The sequence below is a fragment of the Leptodactylus fuscus genome, chromosome 7 (genome assembly GCF_031893055.1).
Source record: "Leptodactylus fuscus isolate aLepFus1 chromosome 7, aLepFus1.hap2, whole genome shotgun sequence".
Lineage (NCBI taxonomy): Eukaryota > Metazoa > Chordata > Amphibia > Anura > Leptodactylidae > Leptodactylus > Leptodactylus fuscus.
In genome coordinates, this window is record NC_134271.1 from 57,656,368 (window position 1) to 57,676,153 (window position 19,786).

The 19,786-nt window shown below is 42.4% G+C and overlaps 1 protein-coding gene across 1 annotated transcript in view; it reads left to right on the forward strand.

The window, feature by feature from the left end:
• The first annotated feature begins 10,422 nt into the window (after positions 1-10,422).
• Positions 10,423-19,786, forward strand: part of CDH5 (cadherin 5) — a 39,954-nt gene continuing 30,590 nt past the window's right edge. The window contains exon 1 of the mRNA XM_075281945.1: positions 10,423-10,526. The gene's annotated coding sequence lies outside the window, so the exon portion shown is untranslated. The remainder of the gene's footprint in view (positions 10,527-19,786) is intronic.

Below are 19,786 nucleotides of genomic sequence, written 5' to 3' on the forward strand. Positions count from 1 at the left end.
GAAAAAAACCCAAAGTATAATAATTGTTCATGGGTAGTCCAAAATGGGACATAATACTGTGTGCAGGTGCTACTATGGGGCATAATACTGTGCGCAGGGGCCACTATGGGGAATAATACTGTGTGCAGGGGCCACTATGAAGCATAATACTGTGTGCAAGGGCTACTATGGGGGATAATACTCTGCAGGAGTCACTATGGGGCATAATACTTTGTGCAAGGACAATTATGGTGCATAAAATTGCAGGCATGAATGCGGGGGGGGGGGGGTTGGTCAGTGTCTTCAGGTTGGGGGGTCGGTCAAGGGTTGGGGGCCCATGTCAAAAGTTCGCCAGGGGGTCCCGCTATTCCTAGTTACGCCACTGCGTCCTGTCAGATAATACTATGATCGAATAAGAGAGTCACCCTCTAACAATGGAACACTAAAAAAATCAAACTTTATTAATACTTTATTAAATCACACAAAATATACACACAAAATCATATAACAACATTTCTTATTGAGGAGAAAGAACCGACCGACTTATTTCATCAGTCCCCACTTAACACAATAGCTGAGTGCACTATTGCAGCCCAAATCCAATGGGTACAATATATTACCTTTGAGAATGAGCAGCAACACTCCTGCTATTTAAGTAGGATATTAACCCAACTATTGGTAATTTTTGCATGGACCAATAGAAATTACTACATCGGGTCTTAAACTGAGCACGAACGGTCTTGAACTTTCCACCACGTGAATTCCATCCTGCTGTACAGTTTATATAGGAAGGCTTTGTAGGGGAAGGCCAGTGGCGGATCCAGGGTTTGCGGGGCCCTGGGCAATTGACTTTGGCGGGGCCCTACGCGCCGCAGCAAATTAGGCCCCGCCCACTTTTATGTTGACTCCGCCCATTCTCATTCATTTTTCATGTGATTCCACACAGTATAATCCGCCTACAGTCACACGTAAATTATATGTCCCCCCTCCATCTCTCCCCATTTTCATATACACCCTTCATCTACCCCTAGTTTCATGTCCCCCCCTCTATCTCTGTCCCCAGTTTCATGCCATTCTCCCCCTTTATCTGCCCACAGTTTCATGTCCCCCCCGTCTCTGCCCCAGTGTCATGCCGTTCTCCCCCCTTCATCTGCCCCAATGTCATGCCATTCTCCCCCCCCTTCATCTGCCCCAATGTCATGCCATTCTCCCCCCCTTCATCTGCCTCAGAGTCATGCTGTTCTCCCCCCCTTCATCTGCCCCAGTGTCATGCCATTCTCCCCCCTTCATCTGCCCAAGTGTCATGCCGTTCTCCCCCCCTTCATTTGCCCCAGTGTCATGCCGTTCTCGCCCCTTCATCCGCCCCAGTGTCATGCTGTTCTCCCCCCTCCATCCACCCCAGTGTCATGCTGTTCTCTCCCTTTCATCTGCCCCAGTGTCATGCTATTCTTCCCCCTTCATCTGTCCCAGTGTCATGCTATTCTCCCCCCTTCATCTGCCTCAGTGTCATGCCGTTCTCCCCCCCTTCATTTGCCACAGTGTCATGCTGTTCTCTCCCCCTTCATCTGCCCCAGTGTCATGCCGTTCTCCCCCCCTTCATCTGCCCCAGTGTCATGCTGTTCTCCCCCTCCATCTGCCCCAGTGTCATGCCGTTCTCCCCCTTCATCTGCACCAGTTTCATGCTGTTCTCCCCCCCTCCATCTGCCCCAGTGTCATTCTGTTCTCCCCCCCTCCATCTGCCCCAGTGTCATGCTGTTCTCACCCTCCATCTGCCCCAGTGTCATGCCGTTCTCCCCCTTCATCTGCCCCAGTGTCATGCTGTTCTCCCCCCCTCCATCTGCCCCAGTGTCATTCTGTTCTCCCCCCCTTCATCTGCCCCAGTGTCATGCCGTTCTCCCCCCCCCTCCATCTGCTCCAGTGTCATGCCGTTCTCCCCCCCTCCATCTGCCCCAGTGTCATGCCGTTCTCCCCCCCCTCCATCTGCCCCAGTGTCATGCTGTTCTCCCCCTTCATCTGCCCCAGTGTCATGCTGTTCTCCCCCCCTCCATCTGCTCCAGTGTCATGCCGTTCTCCCCCCCTCCATCTGCCCCAGTGTCATGCCGTTCCCCCCCCTCCATCTGCCCCAGTGTCATGCTGTTCTCCCCCTTCATCTGCCCCAGTGTCATGCTGTTCTCCCCCCTCCATCTGCCCCAGTGTCATGCCGTTCTCCCCCCTTCATCTGCCCCAGTGTCATGCCGTTCTCCCCCTTCATCTGCCCCAGTGTCATGCTGTTCTCCCCCCCTCCATCTGCTCCAGTGTCATGCCGTTCTCCCCCCCTCCATCTGCCCCAGTGTCATGCTGTTCTCCCCCCCTCCATCTGCCCCAGTGTCATGCTGTTCCCCCCTCCCCTTCATTTGCCCCCCAGTTTCATTGGGCCCCCTCCATCTCTGTCCCCAGTTTCATGCCGTTCTCTCCCCACCCCCTTCATCTTCCCCAGTGTCATGCCGTTCCCCCCCTCCCCTTCATTTGCCCCCCAGTTTCATGGGCCCCCTTCATTATGTTCCACCTTAATATTTAATACAAAACAAACACACTCACCTTCCATCACTCACTTTCCATCGTTCCCCCGACGCTCCTCTCTCCAGTCACATACGCGATGCAGGAGCTGTGAGATCAGCTCCTGCTTAGCTCCGGCCCGGCTTGCGTGTGTAAGCGTGATGTGATGACGTCATCGCGCCTACACACGCAAGCCGGGCCGGAGCTTTAAAGCAGGAGCTGATTTTACAGCTCCTGCATCGCGTATGTATTCCAGCTCATCGGCGGACGGACGCCGATGAGCTGAAATCGTGACAGGCAAGTGCCGGGGGGCCCCCAGAGGCTCTGAGGGCCCCGGCACTTGCCCGAGGCTGACCGGGACCATTTTGTTAGGACCGGGCCGCGGGGCCCCGCTAAGGTTGCCCGGCTCGCCCGGCCCTGGATCCGCCCCTGGGGAAGGCACCGTTGACCCCATCTTTCATTTATGTGCCCTCTATTCTAAATAGAATCTCTTGAAATACAGTTAAATAAAATATTGCATACACAGCCCAGTGCTCCATCCATGTCTTCAGTAGTGTGCATGTGTTTTGCATCCTTTGCAAAAAATAGTAAGGTTTTTATGTGGCCTTCAGAAGCATGCGGATGGAATAATGAATGAAGTATATGGACAGAGAACCCCATGGGGCCACATTCTGGAAGATTTCTGAAGCTCTAACCCATTATTTTCAGATTCAAAGTGTCAAGTCCCTCCCGCTGAAGTTCAATGTACAAAGCTAAGGAGGAGAGACGCTGCCCGTCTGCTTCACACTGTGACCTACCTGATCTGGGTCACCTCTTATGGAGAAAGTAGCCTGTGGGACAGAGAGAAATAAGTAATTAAGATGTATCTAGGACAACGTGTACTAAACAAGCAAAACAGAAGAAACTTACAAGCGGAACACAACATCGGCATATGGCTTGTATTATTCTGCTGGGTTATTTCCCTGGAAATAGTCAGAGAATATTGATATTCATTCTTTTCAAGAAAATTAGATTTTCACAGAGGCCTGGATTTGTATATTAAGGTCTATATAGCTTTATACAAAGTATGTGGCTATATAAGAGCAAGAGGCATAGGAATAGACAGAAATAGGAAATAATAAGGAATAACAGGAACATAGATTTATAGGAACAAAAGACTTGGAACATAGTGGTAGGAAAGGTTATTCGACTTTGTGGGGACTGGCTGTATATGGCTCAAAGTGACTGGTACAAACATTACTGGAGCTGGAAGTATGAGACTTCACGTATTGGAACAGTGAATATATGGCTTATAGGAATAAGGAGTATATGGCTTTAGAATACTTAAATAAATGTGCGGCTTTATAAGCAGGAAATGTTTATGGCTTCATAGGTAGAAATCTAGGAAATTATAGGGCTATCTAAAAGTAAGATGTATATGGGCTAAAGTTATATGACCATTAGGAGTAATTGCTATGTGGCATCACAGGAAACAAGAGCTATATGGCATCATACCGTAGGAACAAAAGTCATAAACCTTTATGGAAATATCAGGCTTATGACTATATAATAAAAAGAGAATTATGGCTATATAGGTGCAAGTGGCTTTGTGTATGAAAAAGGGCACATAGCTAAAGCCATATCAGCTGTGATAGGTCAGTTTCTTAATAGATCCCACTACTTTGACAGTGTATATGGATTTATAAAGGGGTGTATAATTTTAAACAATTGATATAGGATTTCTGTTAACAAGGGGTTTATAACACTAACCTCTACCCACTCAGCATTGTAAAATTATGTCGAGCCGAAGGTATGGTTAATGCTCAGCGTATAGGTCAGCACTATCCAATTATTTATCCCGTACAGTGAATACACTTAATATATCAACAAGACAGTAAAAAAGTTATAGAAATCATAATATGGTGACCCCCAGGTAAATCATTTATTTTTGAAAAATGACATTTTATTTAGTAAAAGTGATAAAACATAATAAAACCAATATAAATATAGTACTGCCGTAATTGTAGTGACCTGCTGGACAAAGTTTCTATGTCATTTTCAATGCAGATGGAATATCATAAAAACTAACTGCAAAAAAATAATGACAGAATTAGGGCGGGTTCACACCAGCGCCCAATCTCCATTTTGCAGGTTTCCATTTCCTGCCCGAAAAACTGGACAGGAGATGGAAACCTGCAGTCCGTTTTCAAACCCATTCATTTGAATGGGTTTGGTAGGTGTCCAGCCGTGAGCGCCTGTGAGCGTTTTGTGCTTTCTGCGGCAAAACCATTTTTTTTTAACCGGACACAAAGTCAGACATGCAGGATTTTGTGTCTGGTTAAAGAGGACCTTTCACCACTTTTGGCACAGGCAGTTCTATATACTGCCGAAAAGCTGACAGTGCGCTGAATTCAGCGCACTGTCGGCTTTCCCGATCTGTGCCCGGTGTAAAGAGCTTACGGTGCCGGTACCATAGTGCTCTATGGTCAGAAGGGCGTTTCTGACAGTCAGTCAGAGACGTCCTTCTGCCTCGCGGCGCCTATCGCGCTGTGCTGTGGAGCGGGGAGGAACGCCCCCTCCCCTCCTGATAATACTCGTCTATGGACGAGCTGTGTGAGCAGAGGGAGGGGGCGTTCCTCCCGGCTCCACAGCACAGCGCGATAGGCGCCGCGAGGCAGAAGGACGTCTCTGACTGACTGTCAGAAACGCCCTTCTGACCATAGAGCACTACAGTACCGGCGCCGTAAGCTCTTTACACCGGGCACAGATCGGGAAAGCCGACAGTGCGCTGAATTCAGCGCACTGTCAGCTTTCCGGCAGTATATAAAACTGCCTGTGGGCAAAAGTGGTGAAAGGTCCTCTTTAAAAAAACGGTTTCGCCGCAGAGAGCACAAAACACTCACAGGTGCTCATGGCCGGACACTGTCTGCCAGGTTTCCGTCTTCTCCCAAAAGAAGACGGAAACCTGAAAGCGAAGGCCGGGGCACAGATGTGATCCCGGCCTTATGGGGTTTTCCCACACTAACACCCCAAAAATTTTAATAAAAGCTAATGAAAACATTATATGTACCCCAAAATTGTAGCAAACGAAAGTGCAACCCATTGTGCAGAGGATAAACCCTCACATAGCTTTGTCAACAGAAAAAAAAGTTATGAAAAATATGAAATATCATGAAATGTCACTGAGCATTAATGCCCAAACTACACTGCGTCATTAAATAGTTAAAGATGCTAGCACTACATGGCTAGTACAAGAGAAAATACTATAAGGCAGTAAAGAAGTGAATAAGCCTTGGGTCTGCTGAAAACTGGAAACCATAATGGTGTAACAGATCCGTCATACAGACTTCAGCTAACCACTGAGTTTTATAATATGTGGTTTTACCATAGCCCGGACACACATTACATGTCATGTCAGATGTCAACGGTGATAACAGACAACTTCGAAAAAGATTAACTTTTTATATTCTCCGATTAAAATTCGTTGGCCGAACAGAAGCGATCAATAGCTAATTTCTATTTCCATAACAGAGCTGCACATAATGGACATGTCTTATGTTTGTGCATTTATTTTCAGAAGTAATTACTAGAAGGACATCCATCTATTAGATCAGATTGGGGGGGGGGACCTAAACCATTCCGACAGGTTGTTTATCAAAGTCAATACAACATGCTTATGGTAAAGTGACGGAACGTGGAAAAATAATAACCTATTCTATCTGATATTTACATTGTGCTGAGCCTGGAAAGGAAAGACCAGAGCAGAAAATGTCCCCATTTCAATAAAATGAACAGATGAATATTGAAAAGCAATTATAAAGAGCTTGTGTAAATCAGTCCTTTCTCCTTTACTGCTGCCCGCTGGGGGCTGAGTAGAATAAATATTCCAATGGGTTACTGAGACCTACTTATAACAATAGCTCACATTGCATGAAGTTAAAAGTTTCTTCCCTCTATTAAAGGGACACACAGCCATTTTTATTATGTTTTAACAATGTGTGTGTGGTGATATGTTATTTTAACGTAGTCACTTCATGTAAGATACTTCCTGTCGGAGCTCTTCAGTGTCTAGTCTCCATTATGTCAGGGAGGCTTACATTACTTTTTCTGTCCAGCCAGGAGTGTGACCTGTGTGACCTTATATTACACTTTTCTTCCATGAGCTTTGAATATGCCAATAAGTTTTCCTTGATGGAAACAGGGAAACTCAATCTAGTGCCACCTTTTGAAAGTTAAGTGCAGTGCAGAAACACAGTGTCACAGTGTGGTAAATTACCTGTTACAACAGAAGTAGAGTACGAACACACAGAACTCTGACTCAATATATGCATTTCACTGCTTTCAAAAACCTCTTTATTTTCAGGAAGCACAACAACACTGTGGCTACTGATGGGGCTTGCCAAGACCAGAAGTAGTGTTGCTGTTGCCACCCACATTGCTATTGTTAGTACTTGCACATGTATTTCTTTCTCCCCCTCCTTTAGCCTTCCCTGTTTTTATCTGACCATTTTACGTCACACTTCTTAATTATAATAGTGATAGGCAACAATTCTGACACTGCATATACATTTTTTCTAACTATTTCAAGAAAAATAGCAAAGCACTAAGCACTAAAAAAGTCAGTGCAGTGTTTTTTAGACCTGAACATACTTGTAACATCTCTGCCTGTTCGGATCACTGCACCACCCTCTGCTCGCATGCTGTGGCGCAGGAGGCGGGTGCAGTTTGGTTCTTGGATTAAAGTTTTTGGTCGCACTGTGTGAACTCGGCTCTAGTTCTGTGATTGCATTTGCACCACACCCGTCTTCTGCCTATGTTGTCTCTGTCCATTAAGTGGTTAATCTGGCCTTGCCCTGTGACTGACAGCTGCCTTTCTGTGAACTCCATGGGTGGGTTCTTCCTCCCTATTTAGCCTTGGTTCCCATTCACACCTATGCTTGCTATTGCCGTGTGCATACCTGCTCTTACTGTCCCTGCTTTGCTTATACTATTATACTTGACCTTTGGCTTTCCTCATTGACTATTCTCTTGACTCCAATTTGGCACTGCATCGCTCTCCTGTTACCGAACCCTGGCTAGCTGACCTCCCTTTGTTGTTGTTTGTCTTGTCTGCGTTTTGTGTTTCACATATTCAGGGAGGGACTGTCCTCGTGGTTGTCACCTATTACCTAGGATAGGGCCTGGCAATAGGAAGGGAAAGCGGGGGGCTTCAGCTTAGGGCTCACTGTCCCTTGTGCCCCTCCCAGGGTTTAACAGTTCTGGGAATTGCTGTCTTAGCAATTCCCTTACAATACTACAACAATCAGTTTGCTTTTTTTTTCATTACAATGGTAATTTGTGTGTATTGATTAACAAAATAAAATCCATTAGCAAACAGAGATTTTTCACACTAGTACAGGCTGAGTCACTGATTTGCTGTTACAATGACAGTTTGTATGTCTATTAATTAACAAAAAAAAACTTTCACAATGATATTTTTTTTAGATTAGCACATGGTGCATAACTGTTTTTCTATTACAATGGCAGCTCGTATTTAGCAAAAAAAAAAAAATCTTAACAAAAATATTTTCATTAACAGGACTGACTTTAGTAAAAACAATATAAAACACTCTGTGACAGACTCAAACTGACAAGTCACAGACTGTCAAAAATAGATTGTTGGCAATGAACGGGTTAACTGTGCAGTGTCTGCAGCATTATGTGCAGTCAGGCTCACACAGCTCAATGCAGACATTCTTCCTCCATCATCTCATATGATTTATTTATCTGCCTGTAATTGAATCAACTAAAATGAATTCTTCTTTTGAAATGACATGCAAGCATTTTGCACTGACGGCCACTTCTATTCAGAACAGTTTGGAGGTGCATATACAGTAGAGATGGGTGAATTGATTCGCTATGAGCCAGATTCGACCAGATTATTCCAAATTGTTCAATTTTTACTTTGTGATTTGTCTTGGCAAACTATGGCTCATAGAGCCTAAGTCAGGAGTGAATTAAACAAAAGGGAAACGTCTAGGAGTTTCCTTTATATTTTCCCTTCCTTATTAAGCCACTTCTGAATTTGACTCAAAAAAACGCAGCAAAACCTGCAACAAAAAATGCTACATTTCCGCAATGTGGGGCCTTAAGGTGGCATTGGGATTACTTACCTACTGAGCCTCTGTGCATTTGTACAATATGGTATGTCACGCCCTACGCTCAGTCATTTCTTAACTATAAATGTTTATTTTCTCTAAGTTTTTAAAACCTAAGTTTCAGTATTAGACTGCCATTACAGCTTTTCTGCGCATTGTCACCTATTGTAGCAGATTTCCAGTAGAAGAAAAAATAGGTCTGGTTATGTTAATCTGTAAAAAAGATTTTCCATTGAGAAGTCTAGGAAAAATAGGTGGTGACCCCTATAGAAGCTGTAATGGATGTCATTTCCTGGTGTCACTCCTGGAAAAATAACAGAGAATAGAAACAGATATAGCCTAGAAAAGACTAAGATTAAAACGTGACAATTGGAAGGGAGCAAAACATGGAGTGTCTAGAAATAGACATTGATGGCCTATTCTGAAAGGGGTTGTCTGAGATGTTAAGAAAATTGGGAAAAAGACAGATATAGTAAAGAATAAAACAGAGAAACAACCTATATTCACTATTACATCCCCTGCTAGTCTTGCAGAAATGATGCTATATACATGTGACCTTGTGAATCACTGGCCCCATTGGGGATGTTTTGTGTCTTCCACATGACCACTAAGTCCAGGGATTTGTGGCAGTGATTATGTGAATGAGTTACATGATGTCATAACCATAGACCCAGAAGGGACCACTGGAATGCCACAGAGGGATAATCATAAAATTCACTGATGCTTCAGTGGCACAGCCCATGTTACCTCCACTTTCGGTCCCACTAGACTGGAAGTATTTAGGCTCTCGTAACCGCTGCGGCCACTCACTGGCATCAGTGGTCACACATGAAAAACTGATGATGTATCAATAGTGGCCATTAAAATGGAGTGCCAGAGGTACATATGTTTGCATCCTTGGTTTTTTTTTTTTTTTTTTGTTTTGTTTATTTTAATGTAGATTGTGAGCCCCATATAGGGCTCACAATGTACATTTTTTCCCTATCAATATGTTTTTGGAATATGGGAGGAAATTCACACAAACACAGGGAGAACATACAAACTGTTTGCAGCTGTTGTCTTTGGTAGGATTTGAACCCAGGACCGCAGTGCTAACCACTGAACCACCATGCTACCCCTAGTTTGCCTTCTTGTTTTTGGCTGGAGAGCCAACAGAGAGGTCATATTTTTTGGAGCTGTGTCTTGAATGATTCTACTGGCTTTTGGATTTATGTTATTCTAGGTGAGGTAACCTATTCTATGTTTAGTTAGAGCCTAGCCGGGCAGGTATTTATTTCTTGTATTGTTTCCTTTTGTTGCTGCACTACTTTTTTGAGTTAAAATAAACTCTACTTTTGTTTTGGACTAAAGAAACTGGACTTGTGTGTCTATGCCACCCCACCTAGCAACCCCAGGCCCTGACAATATATATATATATATGTGTGTGTGTGTGTGTGTGTGTGTGTGTGTGTGTGTGTGTGTGTGTGTGTGTGCGCGCGCGCGCCCTTGGAACTGTTTTGTCAGCCAGCAGTTCCCCAAATTTTCATCCAGAATTGTTATGCTTAATATTTTACTGAGGATTGCAAAACATTTTTGCTTCCTTATAAACGAATGGTTACTGAGCTCCCAATTCTAGGCAACAACAGAGAAAAAATAATCTGAAGTACATTTATCTTATTTCCTCCATGTAACCCAGTGGCTTCAAACCTCAGTGACGTGAAGAACAATCAAAGGAAGGAACTGGGTGGGATCAGACTCGTTCCAAAGTGGAGTATGCTGGATATTTTGGAATTCACAAACTCCTGAACTGACCCATATCTTTTGTTCCTTTGTGGTCCTACGACTGGTGGATTATTTCTTCTATTTTTAACATTTTAGGTGGATTCAAATCATTTGGGGTTTCATCCAATCACACAGGTATGTATGAGTTTATTTTCATCATAATGATTTATATTCCTATCGATGATCAGACAATATTCTTGGGGTATTGGCCTTCTGATGGTTAGATCTGTGCTCTGATTTCTGATCCCACTGTCAGTTGATAATTTTTGTATTGTCACTGAGAATTCCTTTAATCAGGTGTGTGGAAAATAGGGTTTGAGGAGCCATAGTACTGGAGGAAATCCTAAGCATTACATGGATGCCATTCAACTATGAGGTCATTCATTGCTCTCAATGGCTATTTGCAGAGCTTTAGAGCAGAGAGCTGTAAGGGCTGGGGTCCAGCAAGGGAAATTCGGTCTATGAAATCAGTGTGCCCTAAGAGAGTAGAAGAAAAAAGGCTATCTCAGGAATACAATGCTATCAATTTTTGTATATGTCTGTAGACAAGGGGGTGGCAGGGGTCTTTAGGTATTGTGGCTATAACTCACAACATATCTTTTCTACCTGGCATAGAGGCTTCTAATGAATATGTAGGTGCTTCAGAACTACTGGTCTAAGTTACTGTATCCAAAAAGCAATAGGTGATATGTTATATATTGTAATTTCAGCAAGTGGGTCTTTTCCTGCAAAGTGACCAGTTAGACATTTGGACAATACCCAGTGACCAGAAGTGGCCCACAGATCTTAGTTTAGTGCAGAACATAGGTATAAACAATAATTATTAAAAATAATGAGTGATCCACTGAAAAGGAATGAATCTTTTTATCCATTCCAAGATAAAAGGACAACTAAGTATTAAGAATTTCACGTTTTTAGTCCTACCCCACATTGTGTCACAAACATATGTCATTGCATTAAGAGTACAGCCATCATGAAAACTCCAAAGAAATTTATATGGGTACCAATATCAAAGTAAATCAGAGGACATTAGAAACTGGCAACATTGTATGCAATATCCAGAGTTACCAAATAACACCAACAACCAGGAGCTGGGTTACAATGATTTGCTGATCAAATGGTATATGCCTATATTTCGAATACAGAGACTGGGCCCAACCAAGACATATTATATATATAAAGGGGTCAATTATAATAAAAGAATAATCATAGGAATCCAATCTATTTTGGCAATTTGCTTTAGGGTTTTCTGATCAGCACATAGAACAGTGATAGTATTGTTTGAGGGACCTGAACTTAAAGGGGGTGTCTGGCCCCAAGTCAACTTTTCAAACTGATGACCTATTCACAGGATATTTCATCAGTGTGTGATCTGTGGGGGTTCAACACTTGAGATCAGCTGTACTGGCAGCCTCCGAGTGCCAGGATTTACAGCAGTGGATGGGGAGCGCATGCTGGCTCTCCTATTCAAGTAATAAGAGCAGTGGAGCAGCCCCATCCAGTGCCTAGCAGTGGTTGTGGGGAAATACAGCCGCTCCTATTGTTTGAATAGGACAGGCAGTATCCGTTCCCCATCCACGGCTGTAACTTCAGAGTGTTGCACTCTCACAGATCACGTACTGATCTATGATCTATCCTGGGCATAGGTCATCAATATGAAATATCAATTTTGCCTGAACAGCCCCTTACAAATTCTTTTTTTTTTTGTTCTTGCAAACAGTCAGCTCTTTAGCTCCATTGTGTTGTCAGTAAATTATCAGAATTGTCCATTCAAGATTAAAGGGGTTTTCCAACAAAAGTAAGTAATGTCTTATCCATAGGTTGGGGGTAACTTGCAGATCTGTGGGGGTCTGACCAGTCAGATCCCCAGTGATCAGGAAAACAAGGGACATTTGTCATTTGTTTTGAATGGCGCAGTAGTTGGACCTCCACTGATTTGCAAGTTTTACCCATATACCATGGAAAGGGGAGAACTTGTTTTTGCAGGGAAAACCCCTTTAAGGTGCTCATACATATTACAGGAAAGTGAGTCAAATTGATTGATTTTAGGAGGATCAGCTGTCTCCCTTAACTTTTCCCAGACAGCAAATATTAGAAATATTAGAAAGAAGGATTGTGTATATTGGATTTTAACATGCTTGATCCTTGTTCCCAAAGGAGATAAGCCGCTGCCATAAGCGTCTGACAGCAGCTTATATCCCTTTCCTAATTCACAACAAATTCACAGTTGGCTGAGCGTGGATCTATATGGTGGGTGCAGGGAAAATAACTGTCAGCCGACAAATATTATGGACAAGTTATAATGGACAGCTTTAGAAAAACTGTACATTTCTGCCTAATAAGTAAACCAGAGTATTTATAAAGGGACTTAAGTTTTTATGCAGATTCTGATAGTGGAAAGTTGTTTAAAAGCAGATTTTCTATTTAAATTGCCTGGGGAGCCTTTAAATTACCGACATTGCAGAGATTGCGGGAAGAAAATGTAACATTCTGAAGTCTCCTGGTATAGCAATTATTTACTAAAGGTTAGACAAGGCCTGAGACACATCCTGCTTTTGTTTGAAAAGAATAGGAAACAGGATGCTTAATATAACAGAGATTCAATGGATGGAGAATTAGACATATTCTGCTTCATTCCTGCAAAAACAATTGACAATTAATTACCTGGAAAAACAGGCGAAAACTGATGAATGCATTTACTAAGATATATATATATATATATATATATATATATATATATATATATATATACACTCACCGGCCACTTTATTAGGTACACCTGTCCAACTGCTCGTTAACACTTAATTTCTAATCAGCCAATCACATGGCGGCAACTCAGTGCATTTAGGCATGTAGACATGGTCACGACAATCTCCTGTTCAAACCGAGCATCAGTATGGGGAAGAAAGGTGATTTGAGTGCCTTTGAACGTGGCATGGTTGTTGGTGCCAGAAGGGCTGGTCTGAGTATTTCAGAAACTGCTGATCTACTGGGATTTTCATGCACAACCATATCTAAGGTTTACAGAGAATGGTCCGAAAAAGAAAAAACATCCAGTGAGCGGCAGTTCTGTGGGCGGAAATGCGTTGTTGATGCCAGAGGTCAGAGGAGAATGGCCAGACTGGTTCGAGCTGATAGAAAGGCAACAGTGACTCAAATAGCCACCCGTTACAACCAAGGTAGCCAGAAGAGCATCTCTGAACGCACAGTACGTCCAACTTTGAGGCAGATGGGCTACAGCAGTAGAAGACCACACCAGGTGCCACTCCTTTCAGCTAAGAACAGGAAACTGAGGCTACAATTTGCACAAGCTCATCGAAATTGGACAATTGAAGATTGGAAAAACGTTGCCTGGTCTGATGAGTCTCGATTTCTACTGCGACATTCGGATGGTAGGGTCAGAATTTGGCGTCAACAACATGAAAGCATGGATCCATCCTGCCTTGTATCAACGGTTCAGGCTGGTGGTGGTGGTGTCATGGTGTGGGGAATATTTTCTTGGCACTCTTTGGGCCCCTTGGTACCAATTGAGCATCGTTGCAACGCCAAAGCCTACCTGAATATTGTTGCTGACCATGTCCATCCCTTTATGACCACAATGTACCCAACATCTGATGGCTACTTTCAGCAGGATAATGCGCCATGTCATAAAGCTGGAATCATCTCAGACTGGTTTCTTGAACATGACAATGAGTTCACTGTACTCCAATGGCCTCCACAGTCACCAGATCTCAATCCAATAGAGCATCTTTGGGATGTGGTGGAACGGGAGATTCGCATCATGGATGTGCAGCCGACAAATCTGCGGCAACTGTGTGATGCCATCATGTCAATATGGACCAAAATCTCTGAGGAATGCTTCCAGCACCTTGTTGAATCTATGCCACGAAGAATTGAGGCAGTTCTGAAGGCAAAAGGGGGTCCAACCCTTTACTAGCATGGTGTACCTAATAAAGTGGCCGGTGAGTGTATATATATATATATATATATATATATATATATATATATAGCTTATGCCTTCTAACATGGCTGTGTTTATGTCCTGTATGGTCAGAGGGAAACCATTACAGTGAACTCTGATGATAGTAAAATAAACCAGTACATGGGGTAGATTGTTCATGTTCCAAAAATGTGGCCATAGTTTATAACCACCAAGGGGGCAAACCTAAAGCTAACTCTCTGAAGCTGAGTTGATGTTTGTTGTCAAATTGTTAACTGATTCCAACAGCGACCATAAGTATCATGACTCCAGCTGTAGTTAAAGGAAGTGCACCACCTCTGGGACACACACCTATTTCTAAAACTAACCCTCCCATACACCTGCCCAAGTCATGTAGACATAAGCAGGGTTGGGGTGCCCAAGGCCCACCAGCAGATTGCATGTAAGTAGCCCATGACATAGCTTAATACAATTATTACCTGCCCTCCCATTCGCAAATTCCTAAAACTGTACTAACAGTTTTTTTCAGAATGAGCCTGATACATAGCCCTCACCTTGGACTCTTTCTATCCTTAGGCCTTTCAGTAATCTGATGATCCACCATTGCTTTAGACTAGGGCATCTTTCTCTCTATTAGCAAGATTGGTGTTGGGCCCTACAGTGACTGTAAGGATAGGGGGCCTAGGTAAGAAGATATTGGTCAACCTTCCTAGCCAATAAATCTGTGTATAATATAGTGTGTTAAATATTCTAACCAGTTCATTATATGGGATCATAGGCGGTGTCAGCTATACGCTCCGTGTAGCACAATATGTGTACTGTGTCATGCACCAGTCTTGCAGGGGTTGGGGGTCTAGGGGCCCACTAGTCCTTCCGAAAGAGAGGTTCTTCAGGGGATTCACCTGCTCCCCTGTGGTTCAATCCAAGCCTGTCCATAAATGTCCGATAGATAATGGTCCCAACTTTGTGACCCACACTTATTTCTAAACAGAACCCCCATGCCTTAGCGCTGGGCCTGATGATTGCCAATTTCAGGCAGTCAGCGGTGGTCAGGTTTATAGAAGCAATCAAGTTATGCTGTTTCTGTACCTCCCATAGAAGTGAATGAGAGTTATGGAAACAGCATAGAACAGTGAGCTGTTTCCATAACTTGTGCTTAATGCAGAAACAACGTAACTCACTGTGCTATCCTATTTAGGTAACTTTCATTCAGTTCAATAAAAGAACGACTGAGTGAACACTACCACCACTTACAGCCAAAATGTATCTGCAGGGGCAGGGTGAGCTGGGCCAGGGTTTGGAAGGATCAGTTTTAGAGATAAGAACCCACTTCTGGGAGTTGTACCTATCAGGACTTTTATAGCATATTCTGTGGACATGCCATAAATGTCTATCATTGTTCAACCGTTTTATAGTTTTCCTAAACCTTTAAAACTTTTTTAAATTTAATAAATCAATAGTACAGATGAAAACTTGTAATATAGAGTAGAGGAGCCAATAAAGACTTCACATACTTTATTCCTTCTGTTCTAGATCAAATTTGTACGCAAAAATATGTTAAGTTTTATGCAAAAGGCAGTAGAGCTGGGGGCAGGGAGACATTACAGAAGTAAAAAGACCCCTCTACATTACACAGTGACAGTTTTATTATTATTATCTAGTCAGTTGTGAGAGAAATGTTTCACTAGATGCTGCAGTCTTATGTTTCTCTCCGCCCTCTGTTTCTCTTGCCCTCTCCATCTTCTCTCCACAGACTGTATTGTAAACTGATATTTCTGATTATGGACTTCTATATACAAACAGGATCAGAGAGTGAGGGAGATTAATAAGAGCAGAGAGAAGGGGAAGAAAACAATTATATATTTTATCCTATGCCAGGGCCCCAGGGAGGACAGCATTTTTGCTTACCTAAGCACCGAGCGGTGGATTGGGGAGGCCACTGGAGCAGTGCTACTCCAGCGGCCTCCCCTCACGCTCAGGCACAGAGCAGGTCCTCTCCGTGCCTGCTCTCTGCCTGCGAACGCCACTAAGCCCCACCCCCTTCGCTAAGCACCACCCCCTTCACTCTGCCACGCCCCCTCCGCTCCGCCCCCTCCTCCCGGGAGGAGCGGCTTTCTGTTGTGTACCTCGGGCGGCGAAAGGGGTAGGTTCACCCCTGATTTTATCTATAATATAAAGTTTGTTACCCTCACTTGTATTATTGTTGTAAAAAGTTTAACGGACAACAGTGAGTTGTAAAAGTTCAGATGACAGTGCCCCTCTTGTCTATGGCTATGTCTGGTATTACAGCTCATTCAGCCCTATTCAAATGAAATGGATAAACTACAATACCTGATACAAACTATGGACAAGGGTGGCATTGTTTCTACAACTTTGATATCAAAAGACAAACATGAACACAGTCATTTATTTAAACATGTCTGTTCCATGTTCACTTGACAACTGAACAACTTCTACTGTACGCTATACTACAGTGAAGGAAATGCTGCCATATATAAGTTACACATTACAAGTTATAAGCAGTGTGTTAAATCTAAAATGTGATAACCACATAAGGTTAGAGAAGGTGGCATCAGACAAGCTGGTTACATAGAATATAAAGCTTCTTTATGTTACCTGAGTATAGATAGATAGATAGATAGATAGATAGATAGATAGATAGATAGATAGATAGAGAGAGATATATATACATGTTTTCATAGTGTTTTTCTTCTTAATCACATAATTTTCAGTCTAAAGTTGATTAATGACACGTCTATGTTGTTTAATAACGTAACAGTAGTTATACCAGTTCTAAAATTTGGGGATATGCAATTTGGTGGTGGTTGCTTTCTTGAAATGTTTTCTAACATTTCCAGGTGGAAATCTATTCCCCCTTATACTAGGTTCATACTAGAGTTGGCCTTTCCATTCCATCAGAGGACCAGAACAACAGAAAAGCAGACCACTAAAACAGTGGTCATATACAGAGCCCACCAGACCCAATTAACTATATTGGGATCTGTTAGGTGTCTGTTCTTTAAGGGTCAGTGCACTCAGAGTTTTTTTGGTGGTGATTTTGATGCTGAATCCGCCACAAAATCTGCCTCCAGAAAAAGCCTCCCAAAACAGTTCTATTGGGAGGCTTTTTTGGATGCTGATTTTGAGGCAGATTCAGCCTTAAAATCCTCGCCAAAAAACTCTGTGTGAACTGAAGCTTAAACTGAAACAAAAAAGTTAGACTTTGAGGACTCACTTTGCAACTTTCAACAAACACTAATGGAGTCTCCAAACAGACACTCCAACGCTGATATGAAAATAGTCTTATTGATGTATATGGGGATGGGCAGTAACAACCACCCTAAGTACATTTGTTGCCATGAGTTCATTTTGTTCTATTTTGGTTCTACCAATCCGAACCCAAATAAGGCCAATAATCAAGTGCCGCATTAAGAGGCGTAACTTGAATCTATATTGGGGCCTGTGCCTACCTTGTGCCATATTACAAATGTTACATGGCAGAGCGACCTTTGGGGTCATTTAGGGGTACCCCTATAGCTACACCCCTGCATTATTAGCATGACCATTTGCTATTGTCTTAAAATGCTACATACAGAATCTTGTCATGGGTTCTTTTTCAGTGAGAGAGACAATTGGAAATTCTTCAAATCCCCTACACCACTGTACATCCCCTACACTAAATTGGTCAAATATCCTAGTGATATTCATACCATCAGTTTCTATGCTGAGAAAATCTCCTTTGTTAAGATGTTCCTTATGATTTATAGAAGGGTCATAGATATCCAGATGGGTCAATGATACTGATGATCAGTCAGACATTTCCTCGCATCATGTTTTTACATATTTCCATCTATTGAAGAATTCAAGTTTCCACTGCCTATAACCAAATGGTCATCCCATTGATACCATTCTGCAAAAGAAATATCACGTGTTTGCCCATATGAAAATAAAATAACAAATACTGATATCTATTTGTTAGCAGCAGTAAATAACCACACATGGTACTATGTCATCCTATGAGTATATGATCATCAAAGGCATTTTTGAGATATTACAACATGAAAGAGATCTCAAATAATGTAAACCGGACCAGATAGAATGTGCTCAGTATAAATAACATCAGAGTCTTTGGGAATCTCAAATTGAACAAAGACAATGAAGCTTTAGATACAGAATTCTGTTAAACATACAACAAAGAAGCCGGATGTGATGGAAGGTAGAGGCTGATCCAGAGTATCCTGTTTTTCTTCAATAGTAGAAAATGAAAACAGGATGTGACCCAGTAACTGTAGGCATTGGCCTTCTACCAGCACCTGGTGAGAGACATAAAGGGGCAGATAGGGGCATTTATTATCATGGAACAGCAGTGGAGACAAAAACTAAAGGCTAGGCAAGTTCCGGCATAGCTGGTGAGATCATCATTTTGGAAAATGCAGCTGACCTTACAGTAAATAATTTATAACTAATTCTTAGTGACCTATCTCCTATGAGATAATACTGGAATAGGTTTTTATAGAAAACTTTACAACATAATCTGATTGTATTAGACTATTTGATGACCATACAATGAAGAGACTCCATACCAAAGATAAAATAGCATCCTTCCTTGTAGACATCTTCAAAAAAAAAATAAAAAGCAGTACCAAAATTTCTGCTTGTTCAGCCCACATCCCAAAAATAAAAATTAATCAAAAAGTCTTATATACATGAAAAGGATACCAATGAAAATTTCAATTCCTCCTGCTAAAAACAAGCTCTCACATAATTCAAGTGATTAAATAATATGGCTTTCATAATAGGCAATGCAAAAACTGATTTTTCAACAGTTTTGACCCACGTAATAAAGATTATAAAGTAATTTATAGTGCATGGTGAGTGGTGAAAATTTATAACTCAAAACTCAATGGTAAAATTGTTGCTTTTTTATCCTGGTTAATGAATACATTTTATATGTACCTTAAAAATAATGCATTAAAAACACAACTCATCCCACTAAATACAAGTCCCCATACATTAGCAGAAAAATGAAAAGAAAGTTATAGCTCTTGGAATGGCAATACATTGTAGGGTGATCTCTACACTTTCCAAAGATGTCTTTATTATTCTGCTTTGCTGCTCCATTTTCATGTAAATCGGGAGTTTATTCCTATGCAAATTTAACTGAAAAGGGTCTTTTCCTGCCCTGGCTTTGCCCTGTGGTCTAGACTGCCCATATATGCCACCCCCATTGTTTGAGTGACATCTGCCACTTTGTCACACTTTTTCTGCCGTTAGAAACGGATATCTAGAATAGAGAGCAAAGCTCCAGAAGGAGAAGACACACCCCTATTAAATAGTGATTTTCATGAAAATGGAGCTGCAATACAGAATAAGAAAGGCATCTTTGGAAAGTGTAGAAATCACCCTACAATGTACTGTCACTAGATCCTGCTGGCAGACTCCCTTTAAGGTCCAA